Below are 17,204 nucleotides of genomic sequence, written 5' to 3' on the forward strand. Positions count from 1 at the left end.
TGATAATGCCCATGTTATGTGATATGAGAGCTAGGGGTATAGTTGGCATGCCAAGAGTCGAGGGTTTACCTATGTTCTACGGAACATATAGACAGTTTTACCTATGTCTTTCGAGACATATGGACAGTATACCTATGTTCTAAGGAACATATGGACAGTTTACCGAGGATCTTTATGACCTCTGGACAGTTACCGAGGATCTTTATGACCTCTGGATAGTTATCGGGGTCTGTGTGACCTCTGGATAGGTCCTTCGGGACATTTATATGAGCTGTGGTGACAGCATAGTGGTGCACAACCTCAATAGACTCACATATCTACAGTTCTCACAGGTGCACATGGGCTAATAAGAGATAACATGGAATGTAATGTATAAGATATATGTGATGTATATACTTATGGTGATATGTCATGTGTTGCTTGAATTATAATGATGTTGATAAAGATAATAATATACATGGGCAATGCAATTGGAAGACAAACGAAAAGTGAAAGTAATACAAGAAGATATGTTGCGTGTGTGTATGACATGATTATATATATTGTTATCATGCAATAGATACATGCATATTGAAATGTCATGATTCAATGGTATGAATGCACGTTTATGAATTTATTGTTATATGTTTAATTATTGCCTCACTAAGTCAACGACTTAGCGTGTGATTGTTTCACACGTAGGTTTCGAGAAGAATAAAGAGTAATGCGGAGCAAGACAGGTCAGTTCTCCTTACCAAATGTCAGATCAGAAAATGTATGTACTGTTTACAGAGTGTAGTTGGCATGTAGTCTAAAGATATAAATGGTATGAACTCTGATATCTGATGTAAACGTTTTGAAATAATTTAAATGTTATCAAAGTTTTTAAATTACCCACTATTTTATACGAATAAATGTTTGAAAAGTCAATGTGACACTTCGGACTCGTATCCGGATCGGATACGGGTTGGGGGTGTTACACTTGTCGATTGTCTTTATATTGAAAAGGCCGAGGTACTATGATCACCACCTTAGCTGGTGTTGTTACTGTCATATTTGCCTTAGGGGTAATTATCAAAGGACTACCCTTACCAAATCTTCTGTCTGATGATTCTCCGGTGGCACAAACATCTGCTTCCACAGAATCTTGAATTTCTTCATAAAATTCCAGCTCTTTTCGGTCCATCATGAGCTGGAAAATCGATCTAAATTCTGGGCACTCTTACACATTATGCCCATCTTCGTTGTGGTAACAAAAATGGTTACCATCTTTAATCCTTGTTATACGTGAATAGGTGTAAGAAGCCCCACCTTTACCATTTGCCTCCATACCCACGCTAAAGGAGCTTTAACTTTCGAAACACATGTTTTGATTCTCTTGCCATTCTCGGTGGTGATTGCGTTGATTCCTGTCTCCTGATGATTAGGCAAAGGATTTTGGGCGACGTTCGGTGCTCCGGAGTTGAAATGGATCCAATTCTTATTCCACATTCGTTGTACAAGCCTCTTGAATATAAGACAATTTTTGATTTAATACCCCTGCACACCGCCATGATATTCACAGTGGATGTTCTAGTCAAACCATTTCGGATATGGGGATTTATCAGATCCATAGGATAGGGTAACACTGCGTGAGTGTCGAAGAGCTGTTGATATAACTCTTTATACGTCATGGGAATGGGATCGAACTGCTCCCTTTCCTTTTCTTTCCTGGGTTCTCTCTAAGATTGGTTAGAAGTACCAGATGGAACATCTGCAGTTGCTTATGATCTTGAAACCGTAACACCTTTGTTGGTGCTGTAGGTATTAACATTGTTGATCTCTCGCTCTTTTTTCTTCATGGGGGGCTTTCTACTGTAGTCACCTCCCTCAATTATTCCTTGTTTTATGGCCAGTTCGACCATTTCGCCAGCCATAACCAGATCTGAGAAACTTCCCGATGTGATTGCCACCAGATGCCCAAAGTAAGGTGTCTTCAGGGTCTGTACAAACAGTTTTCTAGTTTTCTTTTCATCCAAAGGTGGATGAACTTGCACAGTCAGATCCCTCCATCTCTGTGCGTACTATCAGAAACTTTTGTTATGATTCTTTTATAGGCTCTGCAGTATAACTCGGTCTGGTCTCATATTATTGATATGCTTGTACTGCTCTAAGAAAGACTTGACTAAGTCTTTCCACGTCTTGATATGAGTTCGGCTGAGCTGGTTATACCACCGGATAGCTGAACCAGACAGGCTCTCCTGAAAGCAGTGGATCAAAAGTTGGTCATTTCCCCCATATCCCGTCATCTTCCGAAAAAACATAGTGATATAGGCCGAAGGGCAGCTGTTCCCGTCGAACTTCTCGAACTCTAAGACCTTAAACTTTAGTGGAAACACCAAATCTAGGACTAGGCTCAGCTCCATTGCGTCAACTCCATAATAATCATGGTCTCATTGGACCATCTTCATCTGATCTTCCAGCATTTTGATATTTTCTTCCATCTTTCTTACCTTATCCTCCTCGACAAAATATGGGATAGGGCAGTCGTCCGGATAACTGTCAGGATTTGCTGCAGAAGTCTGTAAATTTGTAACAGTTTTCCCTTTGGTGGCAGATGAGTCACCTTGCAGTCCAAGTAAGATCCCAGATGAGACAACCACCTGTGGGATCGGTGGTATGGTTATCCCCTCAAATGCATTTACTCCGGGTGCACTTGTTTGTTGTTGTAAACCAGATAACTTAACCACGATCTGGTCGACTAAGGACTCCGTGCTTTTCTTGATGGACTCTATGGTACTTTGACTGTTCTGAGCCATTTTGTCCTCCAATTGTTTCTACAGCTTGCCATGTTCTCCTCAATATTCTCGATTCTAGCTTCCATTTGTCTCTTTTTTGCTCTAGTATTGTGCGGGTGATGCGTGTCTAATGCTTGTGGTAGTAAGCTTGGTGTCTGAGACATGTTCTGTTAGTTAATACGAATGTAAAAACATGGAAAATATAAAAAACAAACATGAAATATAAAATGTAAAATATGCAATGTATGATGTATGCAATTTGGAGGTATTGATCCAGAAAAGTGTCCATTATTATAAATAATCCTTATTCAGACAAAAATGTTTTATCTTTTAAGATACATAAAAACATATTAAAGGTACATCCGGACTAAATCCTCTAGACCTCTAACAACTTCTAGTAGGTTGACAAGTCTTCTACCTTCATCTGTCACTGGTTGAATGCCTTGTCGAACCACTCCAGCTTCCCTTGCCAGGCCGTGAAGATGGCGGGCTGTCTTCTGTACTTGATCCAGAAAATCTCGAATGGTTGCGTCTCTGGCCCTCACCCTTTGTTGTGCTTGCTTCCAACGGAAACGCCACTGTAAACCTCCGTCGAAAGGCATTATCTGAAGCTCGTTCGCTTGCCTCTTGAACCCATCTACAATAGCTTCTAACTCAGCTATTGTCTTGCCATCCTTTTCATGTTGTTTCTCTAAATCAGCCACCCAGATTCTCAAGCGCTAGTTCTTATGTTGACTGTCTGCTAAGCGCCTCTGCGCAGTTTTTAGTTGTTCCTTCCAAGCTCTTTCATCAGGCCCCTCAAACTTCCTTTTCAAACTATGAGCTTCATCTTTCCAGTATTCAGAGGCTACTTTCAACTTGGAGTTATCTTTGACTTTATCTTGATACCCCTTTCTCAAATCTTCAAGCTCAAAACGGACTCTTTTCTGTTCTCTTTCCAGTTTGTCTGCTCTATCTTTCTGAGAGTCGGCATCTAGCTCCCATTGATAACGTTTAGCTTCAAGTTCCTTAATCATCTTCTTCAGCTCGTTATTCACAGCTTCAAACTTTGCCTTGGCTATCTCAAGTTCAGAAGGGACATGCTTGAGATGTTCCTCCATGGTCCGGGTGTCTTCACAGTCTGGCACCGGGATGTTATCGTTCTTTCTTAATCTCCGTCACTCCACATAATTCGGAGTAAGCATGTCTCTGGCAGCTACAACATTCATCCGAAATACTTTCTTCCATGAATCGGTTGTCTCCTTGATCATTTTCTTATAATTATCACTATAGTACACAAACTCTGATGTAGATAATCCATATGTAGCCGGGACGAACTGACGTGCCCCATATTGTCTAAGTGCTAATGACAGAGCATACACATCTGCACCCCAAAGTCCAAGTAAGGTCATAGTATCAGAATCCCCATACCGGAAAAGAACGTCATTGAGGAACAACCAGGGGGCTCTCCAGGTAATATCCCGGTCCTGAAGATGAGTGAAGACCTTCATCCATTTTTCCTTTGTAGCGCCTTAATGCCATTTCATAGTGATGAACTCTCCCAAAGGTGAATAGGTGGTGCTAAATCGGCGGTAGATAACCCATTAGTCTTCCAGAAGTGGTTGTGAATCCAGACTTGAAGGAGCTGAACACACCCAGTGAACCTTCTTCTGCCAATTCTTCTGCAATGATTAAGGGACCGAAAGGTCTCAGCTAAGATGGTCGGTGCTGGGTTGACTCACCTTGGAAGTTGTTCAAATAGTTCTACCACGGCTGCGTCGATGTATCCCATAGTTTTCGGAAAGATAATCAAACCGTTCAGACCTAGTGCAAAAATTTCTATAGTTTTGCATTCATCAGGGTGGTTCTTTATTAGTTGTCTTATGTGAATCCACTCGATTCCTTCCCCGTTACCTTTGTGTCGGAGTCGATCAGTCACCCATTTTTCATCAAACCCTGCAATCATAGCTAGTCCGTTCTTGAAAGGCTGACTTTTGATGTTGTTTGATATATGCCCTCTCTAGTATGATGCTTTCGCAGTGCAGTAGGGTAGTATACTCTTCGATAGTAGGCACCATGTCGTCCCGGTTAAAGGTGAAACAACTATATCCCGAGTTCTAGAATTGAATTAATGCTCAGAGCAGGGGCTCATCAGTCTTGACATGGAGTAAGAGGGCAATATCACCATATCGTTGGCTGAACTTCTGCTTTCTGTCATTCTTCCAACTATCCCAAATGTTTCACAGCTCTTTGACATCGTTCTGTTTCAGGCTGACAGAGGCGTAACTAACCAGCTCTAACACATAGTTTCCCTAAAGACTGTCTCCCTTCTCTTTCTGAGTCTTCTCGGACCATAGTCGTGCTTCGGCGTTTTCAATCTCTTGTATTACAACACCTTTGTCCATTAATTCAGATTATTTTGTGTTTAACAAATGCTTTTTAGGGATCAATAACCTCTTATTATGATGCAAATGCTAGAAAACAAGCACAAAGGTAAAAAAAAGTTAGTAAAATAAAAAATAAATAAATAAATAAAAGAATGAAAGGAAAAAACACAAAAAAGACATGGTTAGGGTAAAAAATATACTAGGTTTTGGAATGTGGTTTCGGACAGGCTCTAATTCTCCATGGTCTCCTGGTTTAGGTTTTAAAAACGATACCCGAGTTCTCCTTGCCAGTGCCCCCTTGGGCTTGCCAGACCCTTAGTCCTAAACCTATCACAAGCTTATGTGGACTAAGTTAAACTCGAGAAGACACATTCCTTTAGGACCACACGGTGAATAAATTCACACGAAGACATAAGGTATATGAATCCCGAAGGCTACTTGCTAGGCCCACACGGTGAATAAATTCACACGAAGGCGTCGCTTTCACCCCCACTTAAAACGGGGTTGGAGCTCGGGTTTAGAGCCTTAAGTGAAAAAAGCTTTGAAGGCTGAAATCATGAGAAAACAATTAGTACAACTATTTACTCGAAAATATAATCAAAAGTAAGTAAAAAATTATCGAAATTTTACCTTAAAATTTAAACTTACCATTTTCGTTAAAAAGACAACTGGAAATTACCTTAGTCTGACTCACTTACCTGTGTCCCCAGCGGAGTCGCCAAGCTGTCGTAACCGTCTTGCGGTTGGGCCCGAAATTGGGCTTCGACTTGAATAATTGGGTTAGGAGTCGCCACCGATAATTTATTTTATTGAAAATAGGCCGATCGGATACCTTATTTCTTACCTGATCTGCGTCTTACCATTGATATGTCGGATTCGAGAGTCGGTTACAGTCAAGGAAGGGTTAGCACCCTTGAACTGCCCTTTCGGTACAACGTAATTTCTAGTTGTCATTAAGTAAGAAAATTGTAAGTTTAATTTAAAAGGTAAAATATCGATCTAACTTACTTACCTATGACTAGGGGTGCACAAAAAATCCGAATATCCGATTTTGCGAAAAAAATATCCGAAACCGAATTTGGGAAAAACCGATTTTTTTTAACCGGATCTGATTTGTTTTAACCGGTTATTTTAACCGGTTTGGAGAAAAAAACCTAGACAGGTTTTTTACCGGATAAAAAACTGGTTTCAAAAAAACCGGTTTTTATCCGGAAAAAAAAAACCGGTATGGGTTTAAAAAACTAGCCGTTGGGGGGGTTTTGTGACCGTTTTTGACCGTTTTTTTCTTTAAAAAATTACCATTTTACCACCCTAAACATGTATAAATAGGTTGGGGATGTATTTGGTTGATTACAACTTTCTCAAATCTTATTACACAACACTTAAACATCTCTCAAATCTTATTTTTGTAATTTTTTGTTCATCATGAGTAACACGGCTGAATCTTCCGTCGGGGGAAACCTTGAAGTCGTGAGAGTGATCAAACACACTCGAAACAAAGATATTTGGGATCACTACGATTTATGTGAGATGTCAAATGGCTCGAGGAGGGCGCGTTGTAAACTTTGTCTAAAGTTTCTTGCATCGGAAGGAAACACAACGTTGAAGAACCATTTGACAAAATCATGCAAGGCACTTCGCTCAAGATCGGATCCTAGTCAATCGAATCTTACACCGCAAGGTGGTGTTTTTGTTTACGACAACGAAAAATTACGAGAAGCATTTACAAAGTTCGTGATTACAAAAGCATTGCCGTTCGACCACTTTGATGATGAAGATTTCACGACAACAATTCAACAACTAATGCAACCACGTTATACTCAAGTAAGTCGTACTACCCTTAGAAGAGATGCTATAAAAATGTGGCGTACGGCGAGGGAAAAAATGATTTTAGGATTCCAAGAACACCGTTATGGTGTGTCGCTTACATGTGACGTTTGGAGTTCCCCTCATAATACCGGAAATTCTTTTTTAGCCGTTACGTCACATTGGTTAGATCAAGATAATTGGCAAATGATGAAAAGAACAATCACGTTTGAATTATTCGGTGAGCCGTATACCGGTGCTAATTTATTTACACTTTTAAAAAGGGTAATTTGTCTTTATAAATTAGAAAATAAAGTTTTTCTATATCCTTTGATAATGCATCGAATAATACAAACGCGGTTCCAAGATTGAAAATATTACTTTCACCGATTTTAGACGGTGCGTTTTTTCATACCCATTGCGTTGCACACATAATTAATTTATCCGTGCAAGCCGGTTTGGAGGTTATTGAGCCGATTAGATTAGAATTTAAAACAATGATAAAATCGGTTCTTTGTAACAACAACAAAAGACTAAATGATTATAAACGATTTTGTAAGTCTGTTAATAAAAAAGCTTTGGGTCCTAATTTGGATTGTCCAACTCGTTGGAACTCAACTTGGATGATGATGCATACTGCCTTAAGGCAAAGGGAAACATTGCAAACATTTCACGATCGGCTTTTCGAGAGAGGTCATGTCCCAAACATTTATCTGGATTCGAGTTGGGAAACTATAGCCAAAATAACCGATTTACTTGAGGTTTTTAAAAATGCAACAACTTTTTTATCCGATGTTTATTACCCTACTAGCCCGTTGGTTCTTAATCAAATATTTTTGTTGGCTACCCGACTAAATGACTTTGAATTTGAAACCGAAGTTTTTCAAGAAATTGGCTTTGCAATGAAGGAAAAACTTTTAAAATATTTTAAGGAGATTCCCCCCATTTTTACTTGTGCCGCTGCTTTAAACCCAACGTTAAATGTTGGTGGGGTTGAAACACTAATTGAACAAATTGCGTTTGCTTTTAATCTAACCGATGATGAACCCAACTTTATCCAAAACCAAATAAATTATTTTAACAAATGTTTTCGAGACATGTTTGCAATTTATTTAACTAAATACGGATCAAGTAGTGTAATACACGATCAAATGAGAATGAATGCGGAATCATCTAGTAGACGTCCAAGTAACATAAATTTGAATCTTTTTAACACTCTTGTAAATTCCCAATCCAAACGATCACGTACTACCACCCCAAGTAGCGAGTTGGGAAATTACATGTCATGCGATTTTCTATCAAAAATGACATTTAAAGAGTTTGAAAGTTTGGATATTTTGGCTTGGTGGAAAGAAAAGGAAGCACAATTTCCGATTCTAGCCGCCATGGCCCGTGATTTAATAACCGTCCAAGCTTCTACGGTAGCTTCGGAATCCGCTTTTTCTGTTAGTGGCAGGGTTATATCGCAACGGAGATCAAGACTAAGTCCCGAGTCGGTGGAAGTATGCATTTGTTTAAAGGATTATTTGGATGGAGCGGCTCGTAAGCAACATATCACCACCCTAGAAGATGCAATTGATGCCGATTTGGAAGCAAACTTACACATTGAAGAAGTCGAACTTGGAATATCCCCTCCAAACGAAGAAGGCGAAGATGATGAAGAAGAGATGGCAATGTAGTTTATTTTTAAACTTTATTTCAATTATCGTAAACTTTGTTTCAATTATCGAACTTGAAGTTTTTAAGTATTTGAATTTATCGAACTTGAAAGTTTTTAAGTATTTGAATTTATCAAACTTGGAAGTATTTAAGTATTTCAATTATGTTGAGTTAATTAAGTATTTCAATTAAGTATTTGAATTTATCGAACTTGAGGTTTGATGCTTTCTCTTTGATTCTCTCTTGATTCTAGTTGCTTGATGTTTCTTGTCTTTGATCAATGGCTTCTAAGCTTGCTTAAATACACCTTGAATCACTTCTGAACGTTGGGGATGATTAGTGAAGATCATATAGCCGTTTTAGTGTGAAAACAATTAATAAAACAGTTTGGAGCGTGGGGGGAATCGATACCCCCTATGGGGAATCAGTTCCCTAAGTGTAAAATTCAAATATTTCGACCGTTTGAACAGGGGGGAATCGGTACCCCCTATGGGGGAATCGGTTCCCTCCGAGCATTCTGGAAATCTCGGAGCCAAACCATTCAGGGGGGAATCGGTACCCCCTTGGGGAGGAATCGGTTCCCTCTGAGCAATCTGGAATTTTTAACTTTGAAATGGTTCGAAATACTTTGAAAGATTATTTTGAAATTGTTTTAAGATTAAAACTTAATTTTACACTCAAGTAAGGATTAAAAATGATTTTTGAAATATTTGGAGTAATGTTTTGATATTTGAATAATTATATCGAATATACTTAGAAAATCATTTGGAAAATCTTAAAATTCATTTAACTTAATTTGTTATATCGAAATATCAAAATATTTTCAACAAATTATCGTAAACTTTGTTGCAATTGATGACGATGTAATTTTAATAATATTAAAATCGGTTTTTTTATAACCGGTTTTTTAAAAAAACCGGTTTTTTTAAAACCGAAACCGGTTACACCGGTTAGGATATCCGGCCCTCCAAACCGGTTAGAAACCGAACCAGTTATTTTATAAACCGGTTTTTTTCTATGGGAAAAAACCGGATCGATTTTTAACTGATCCGGATCGGATTGAAATCCGAAAAATGTGCAACCCTACCTCTGACTGATTGAAAATGCCCTTAAAGGATGAAAATGTTAGATTTGAGATGAAAAACCGAATTGAATTAAGGTCAAGAGAGCGTAAATATAACAATAACAATCAGAACACGAAAAGGAAGAAAGAAAAAAAAATAGACTAAATAAAAATAGAAACAAAATAAAACATAAATATAAAAGAAACAAAGACAAAAACGTAAAAGAAAATATACAAAAAGAAAGCGAATAATAGATACATACAACATATAAAGGCAAGAGGAAAATAACAAATAAATAAAAAGAAGAAAAGAAAAAAGTAATAAAAACAAACAAAATAAAGATAGTCAAAATAAAACAAATAAAAATAAAATAATAGTCAAAATATATACAATAATATAAAAAGGATAAATAAAAATAAGCATATAATATATTAAAATATTTACATAACAAAAATAATAAAAACAAAATATGTATAAAGAAAATAATACTAATAATAATATATAAAAAATGTATAAAATGAATAAAATAAGGAAAAATAATTATATGTACACTAACAGAGGACTAAATTAAAGAGAAAATAAAATAACAGAAAAATTTGAAGGAAAATCATAATTGCAACCGAAATCAAGGACCAAATTGAAGCTTTTAAAACATGAAGGGACAAAAAGCGAAGTTTACCCATTTTAAAACCAAAACACGCGGATCCTTGATGCCCATGGGTTGGGTCGTGGGCTTTAACGGGCTTACTATATATCTTAAAAAAATTAAAAGCCTCTATTTTTTATGTGAAAGCCAGAGCCACCTCCCCTTCTTCTTTCGTTTCTCTGGCTTGTTCATCCGAAGGATGAACTCGCCGCCTCGTGTTTCCAGAAAATAGGTGGCGCCACCTCGCCGGTCGCCGGTCATCAACGACGAATATTAAAAAAAAATCATTTTCCGAGAGCTTTCCTTCCCCTCTTCGAAAACCAAAACATTTTTTTTAAAAAAAAACTAGGCCTCGGGAGTAGATCTCGATTCGAAGTTTCGAGAACCTTCACCCCAAAGTCATCGGCGTTCGGTTTAAAACCAAAGAAGGAAGAAAAGAATTACATGCAAGCCACGCAAACCGAATCAAAGGTAAAAAATGTTACCTTTCTTTATTTGCTTTCGAGAAATGTTACAAAAATATCTGCTTTTCTTTTCGAAATTTTGCTGGTATTCTTTTGTGTGTAAATCATGCCTAATCCCTCTGGTAAATATTGTGTCTATTTATAATACAAAAACGCCCTATTTTTTAGCATTTGATCTCGAGTAAAACTAGGTTTTATTAGTTGATGAGAGTCCTAATATGATTATTCTTGGTTGTTTGTTGGTGATGCATGCGAAATCTTTACGCGCCGTTGGTGGTTGCCGAGAAAATCGGGCGTGGTTGAGAGGCGTGCAGCGTGGGGGAGTTGAAGGGTTTCTGGAAGTCCCTAGGTTGGCTTGTTGGGCATTGGACCACACGTGGACTTGTCTGCATTTGGGCACCAATTGGGCCTGAAAAGAAAAAAAATGTAAATAAATATACTATAAGGACGAAATTTAGTGTCTTCAGTATGAAACAAGAGCACAACAGCCGGATACAAAGGGGATGCAAATATCCTTCACAAATTTTACAGGACATGGATTAAGAACCAAGATTCTATTAACAAGAGCCAATAAATCGACAAATGTCTTGAAAACTATGTATATTTGGAACTAACTTGAATCAAGTAGCGCATCCTTATCTGGTCGACATTGTAGACTATATATTCATTGTACCATAAAGCACCCTGCAAAGGAAATACAGACGCATCTAGCAAACATGATTTTTTTTAATACAGTTTCAGAAAAAATGATTGATTTCTTACACATACCTCACGTTTTTGCTCTTTTGGTTTTCCTAGGGGAACTATGACACCATCATCAAGTGTCTCGGCTTCAGAAGGATCTGGGGCAGTTGTACCAACACCTTTTGTGATGGCAATACAGAATCAATGTCAATTAACATGTTTTAAAAAGAGTACATAATACTGATGTTTCTCTCAAATGGTACAATATAAACAGCACATTCAAAACTGATTAAGGCCGGATAAAGCTCCTCAATATTTTTAGTCGTGGATTTGGAAAATCGTAAGATATCAAAACATATAGATGAAAGTTACTTAAAAGCAATCATTCAGTTTAAATTTACAAACCTCGACTTCCCATCTGGCAACTTATCAGCATCACGTTTACCTTGTAGAAGCTCAGCCATGTCGCCCAGGGCTACCTAAGAGATAAATGGCTCATGAGAACACTTAACCACAAGAAAGGAATGATTATAACATACGCAAGGATGATGGGAAGCAGACATGCAGAGACAGATAGCAAGGGGTCAATTTCAGAATTTCCAAGAAAATTCGTATGCAAAGGTTCAATGTAAAGAGATCAATGATAGGAAACTAATTTTTTTCTAGTGAAAACCAATCAATTTGAACCATTGATACAAAGAGTATCTGGTTAATTAATCTCTGAGACAAAGAAATACTAGGATTGTAATTTCTGATATAAATATGTAACACATTTGATGGTGAAACCATCAACCATGTTCCATGGTATTACCAAAATATCATTTGAACTGATTGAATAACAACCTCACATAGAAGCAAAACCCCAGTCCTGAAGGCAGAATTAGCATAGCAATAATTTGCGATTTTGGAGAACATATCAGCAAAGTAAACCCCCTTCCCAAACATGTAACCTGTCACAGGTGCTTCAGGTGGAGCAATGCGCAAACCTGATGGATGTTAAGTACAAGATGCTGTCAGATATCCTGTGGTTATTGACAAACACATTCCATATTCCCACTCATACGCCCTTGACAACATGCATAAACAACAGAGAAAGGGAAAGACATACAGAATGCCAATCCCAAGATCTGGAAACAGGAGAAAATAGGAACACGTACTACCCACAAATCTACAGACATAATTACATTTAGAAACAAAAGAGAAAAGGATAGACCTTGGGACAGAATGCCAGTCCAGTTAGTAAGCCGAAAACCATGCCACAAAAGCGTTCTATTTTTTGTTCTAGAAAACTGCTCAGGTAAGAAGCCATAAAGTTAGACCAATAATAATTACTTGGTGGAAAGGACACCCTGCTCTTAACAGGGAAATAGCATTTTCATGGGAGGCACCTTTTAAAAGCGTTCAAGTTCACCTTCTCTCGTCACCTTGAATATTTGAGCAACATCAACCATATAATTTGAATGTGTCTTTGCATGAATATTCTGAATATACTTCACAATCTGATCAGGGGAAGGAAGAATGAATGGAGAAAATGTAAACAAGCTAGTTCCCAAATGCATGGCTAAAAATGTAATGGAAGATTAAAAATCAACAATTCTTCTGCAATTTTCTTTTACAAATTTGAGAGAGGGCCTCCAAAAGAAAACGGAAAGTTACAAATTGTTAAGTTTCACGTTTACTTCAAAATTCAAAGCTGCAAAGATGAACAAATACCATAGCAAATTCCTCGGAGTTGTTTTCAACTGGCATCTGTTCACAATGAAGCTGTTGGTAACGATAATGTAAAGGATCTTCCTAAACATTCCCCACAACATTAAATTAGAGCAAAAAATTAGTGCATAAATAATCGAATGAGAAGGAACCAAAAAAAAAATCTCAATAGTACTTTTGTGTGTATGCATACATGGACTCATTAATATAACAAATGAAGTTAGAGATGAAAGAAATGTGGGTGCTAAAATTAACTATGGCCCAAATTAAGCTCCCTATATGTAGATCAATACAATCGTATAATTTTTTATCCGTTAACTGAAGAAAAAAGAATGACAGACGGTTGGAATGTAGCTCAAAACAGTCTTAAAGGACATAGTTGTAGACTGTTGGTCATATGGCTTACAGTTGTAGACTCAGGACTCATGCGTGAATATCATGCATATGAAGACAACAATAATCAAAACTTGCAAGCAAAATACAAGCATGGGTGTTCAAGCATTTTTAGTTGTTTAGAACACACCTTTTTGTTCAGCTTATCTAAAGGATGGACTAAATAGGAGATTAAAGGAGAAGAATGTAGAAAAGAACATTAGATCTTAGAAGCAAAATACCTCCTCCAAAGTGTCATCCGCTAATAATTTTGATGCAACCTCTATTTCTCCCAGGGCTTCAACCTTCAATCACATCAGAGGAACTGAGATTACTCTTATTTAAGAAAACAACTAAGAGAAATGGCACAAACTTGTAAAACACTCGGGCATAATTACAATATAAAGTAGCTAGGTATAAATCACCATTTCCAACTTCTTTTTCAACTTCTGAGGTGTCAATGACAAAATCACCTGCCACAGATAGGTCCATGTCAGTTGTAATATTGTTATTGGGTACGGCTAGAGAAGGAGGAGGGGAAGAATTAGACTCACACATTTTTGGAAATCCAAAATCATGGGGAATCACAGTGTAAAATTCTCTGTAATTAAAAAGAAAAAGAATTAACCAACAATGAAATTCACATTTCTACAACATGAAGAGTTCATGGAAAATAAATAGAAATAGAGCACACAGCTGTAATCAACATGACATGCTATCTTGAAATAGAAAGCCAATACTATAAAGCATTACTGTTGTACATGTGTAACTAAAGTTACGGAAAAGTACTTACGAACTTAATTGCTCAAGCTTGCTCCTGTTGACTGGTCAATCACATAAGCAATTCTCTTCAAGACATCATAACCCTGAACACATGCAAGCATAATTAATTTGTTATTTTTGAAAAAAAGGCTACCATCTGACAAATGTACTCGTAACATGCCAATACTGTAGTTATTGCAAGCTTGTGAAAGACAAGCATGCAGCAGCGTGAAACTAAGACATGCCCAATAAGATTGATGCTAAGAAACCATTGTAAGACAACGCATAGTAGGAGACGGGGGCCCATAAAAGGGGTGCTCAGCCCCTAAAGTAGATTAAGGGGCATATGAAAAGAAGTTATCTGAACGATCAAAAAATTGAAAGCTGTGGCACCAAACTGTAAGTCCCTACACTTACTGACTCAATGACCAGACTAGACCTTCAATATTTAAAATTGATACTGAAAGTTATCACCACAATGGAATACCTTTTACCTTCTAAAATCTTTTGTAACTAACCAAAGATGTTTCAAAGAGAAATGTCTAGTGCATGTATTGAAAAAGTACCTTTAAAATTGTGGATTTGCTTAGCTTACCAAGAGGCAACTTGTCAGCGTTGTATCCTTGAAGACAACCACAATATTAACGGGAAATATTAGCAGCAATACAAGGATAAAAGTGAAAAGGAATTTACAAAGCCATAGAAAAACAAATGAAGCAAACATGGCCTAAAAATTGAACAAACGTATATAAATAGTTTAAAAAACAATTATAAGCTCACCTATTTCCATCATTTGTTGCTTCATCATGCTGATATTGCATATAAGAGAGATAAATTTAGCAACACGTGGTTCAAGCTTTGTTTCCCGTAATTGAGTCCCTATGGAAGAGTCTGTCTTTATGACCTGAATATAGTAATTAAGAAGTCAAAAGCAGTTCATCAGGAAACTAAAGCTCCATAGACTAGCATAGGTTATATGATGCCCCTTCTCTCCCGTAGTCCCATTCCTCTCATTTCCTTAAAGATGATTTTAGGTAAGAGAATATCTTGCTTCTTAAACATTTAAGAAAATTAGAAAGGGGAAGATAGTGGGGGAAGATGCAGGAGCTAGTATGTCATGTAATCTATTTGTGTCTGAAAACAACTCACATCAGACTCTTTTCCGCTTTCATCATACTCCATCTCCAGCAAGGCATAGAACTTGGGGTGACAAACAAAGTCTTTCCTGTTGTACCAATAGTTTCTGGTCTTGTTAAAGAACTTTTTGTTTGAAACTCATTAATTGCAGCGTGAAGTGAAGAAAGGGGCCATGTAACTTAGTTTGACCCTTACACCAACTCTACCCCATCTATTATGAACCATGTATGTCTTTGAGTCATCAGATTCTGCGGGAAAATTTGTAATTAGGAAATCATGATGAAAGCAGAACAAGCAAACATCCCAACCCGACAACCCATAAAAGGAAGTAAATTGCCTATGCAAATGAATTTAAATGAGCTTCTTTCGGCTGATGATTAAATTATCATAGGAAAACACTTGAAGCAATAAATTTGAATATCAGTTTCTGGAATTGGGATAAAATGCATTATAACAAATAACTAACCTAGAAGCTGGATCACAAAGAACTTGTTATTGTTTTCACCAACATTCGTCTGATTTAACATGGCATCATAGATATCATCACCCTGGATCACCGAAACCGAAATACTAATTCTTCTACTCTAAAAATATACAATAGAATGAAAAAATAAACCAGGCAGGCAAAATATTTTCCAAATTGGCAGGCTCAAAAATGGAATTTAAGCAGAAAAGACTAGCCTTTTGTAAAACGTGATAATGAGCCTTTATTTCATCCGGAATCCCGTGATCCAGAACAGACACACCTTTCTTTGTGCCCGTAACAATTTTCTCCTCCTTGGTACTCTCTTTCTCTTCTTCTTCTTCTTCCTCTTCCTCCTCTTGAACTACTCATGCAACAAACAAGGAAACTCCGTTTAGTCTTTCACCAATGGCACTAACAAACAAAATGAACAAATGCAACCGAAATTCAATTTACCACAGAGAGAATTTTTGTCAGCATCCTGGCGAAGCCGCTCAAGAAGTTCTTTTTTTTCCAGCAGTGGAAAGACCACGAAGTGTAGCTTGTTTGCGTAATTGCTTGACATTCATTTGTCGAAATTCCTCAATGACCTTGACTTTGTTTGGATCCTCGTTATTATCAACATCCGATTCCCTCCCTCTCTTTCTCGTGTTATTTTCGGTTGCATCATTTGCATTTCCTTCATTATCCTCTTCTTTCTTCTTCTCCTTGAGCAAAGCTTCTTCTAGTCTCTGCACCTGTTATTAACAGCTCAAAATCTAAGAAAAAAATGAGAATGGCATTTAAATTGTATTTTAAAAAAGGCAGATTAAAAAGGAGATTGGGTTCAACCAGAAAGGGCTTGGTTCTGGTTGTGTCGAGCCCCCGCTTGGCGATTTCGTGTCGGAGCTGGTCTACTTGCAGCTTACTTGCTATGTTGGGTTGTTACTCTTTTGACTTTAGATAAGCAGAGTGCGGGAGAAATCGTTTGACATTTGTAATTGCAAAATGGGGGTTAGTGTTTTATACAGTCACAGGTGGGCTTCAAAAACTATGTCGTTTTAGCAGCTTTCAGGGCACGATATTGGCTCGCGTTCTGGAATTTTTTGACTTTGTTAAAATACCGACTACTTCGTATAAAGAGGAAATAGTCACAAACACTCCTTACCCTTATTCGGGCCGATTTCTCTGGGCCCACAAGAGAAAGCCCGTCAAGGCATCCATGCGGAAAAAAAAGTAGTCCATTAGATCATTTCTAAAATTAATTATCCGCATGTGGACTACACGAGTTTATTAAAATAATATTTTTTATTCAAATTCATTATATTTTAGTGAC

General features: G+C 37.4%; 1 pseudogene; it reads right to left on the reverse strand.

The window, feature by feature from the left end:
- Positions 1–11,261: 11,261 nt before the first annotated feature.
- Positions 11,262–16,810, reverse strand: LOC120135265 (annotated as a pseudogene).
- Positions 16,811–17,204: the final 394 nt, after the last annotated feature.

This window comes from Hibiscus syriacus, unplaced genomic scaffold (assembly GCF_006381635.1).
Source record: "Hibiscus syriacus cultivar Baekdansim isolate YM2019G1 unplaced genomic scaffold, ASM638163v2 tig00110607_pilon, whole genome shotgun sequence".
Lineage (NCBI taxonomy): Eukaryota > Viridiplantae > Streptophyta > Magnoliopsida > Malvales > Malvaceae > Hibiscus > Hibiscus syriacus.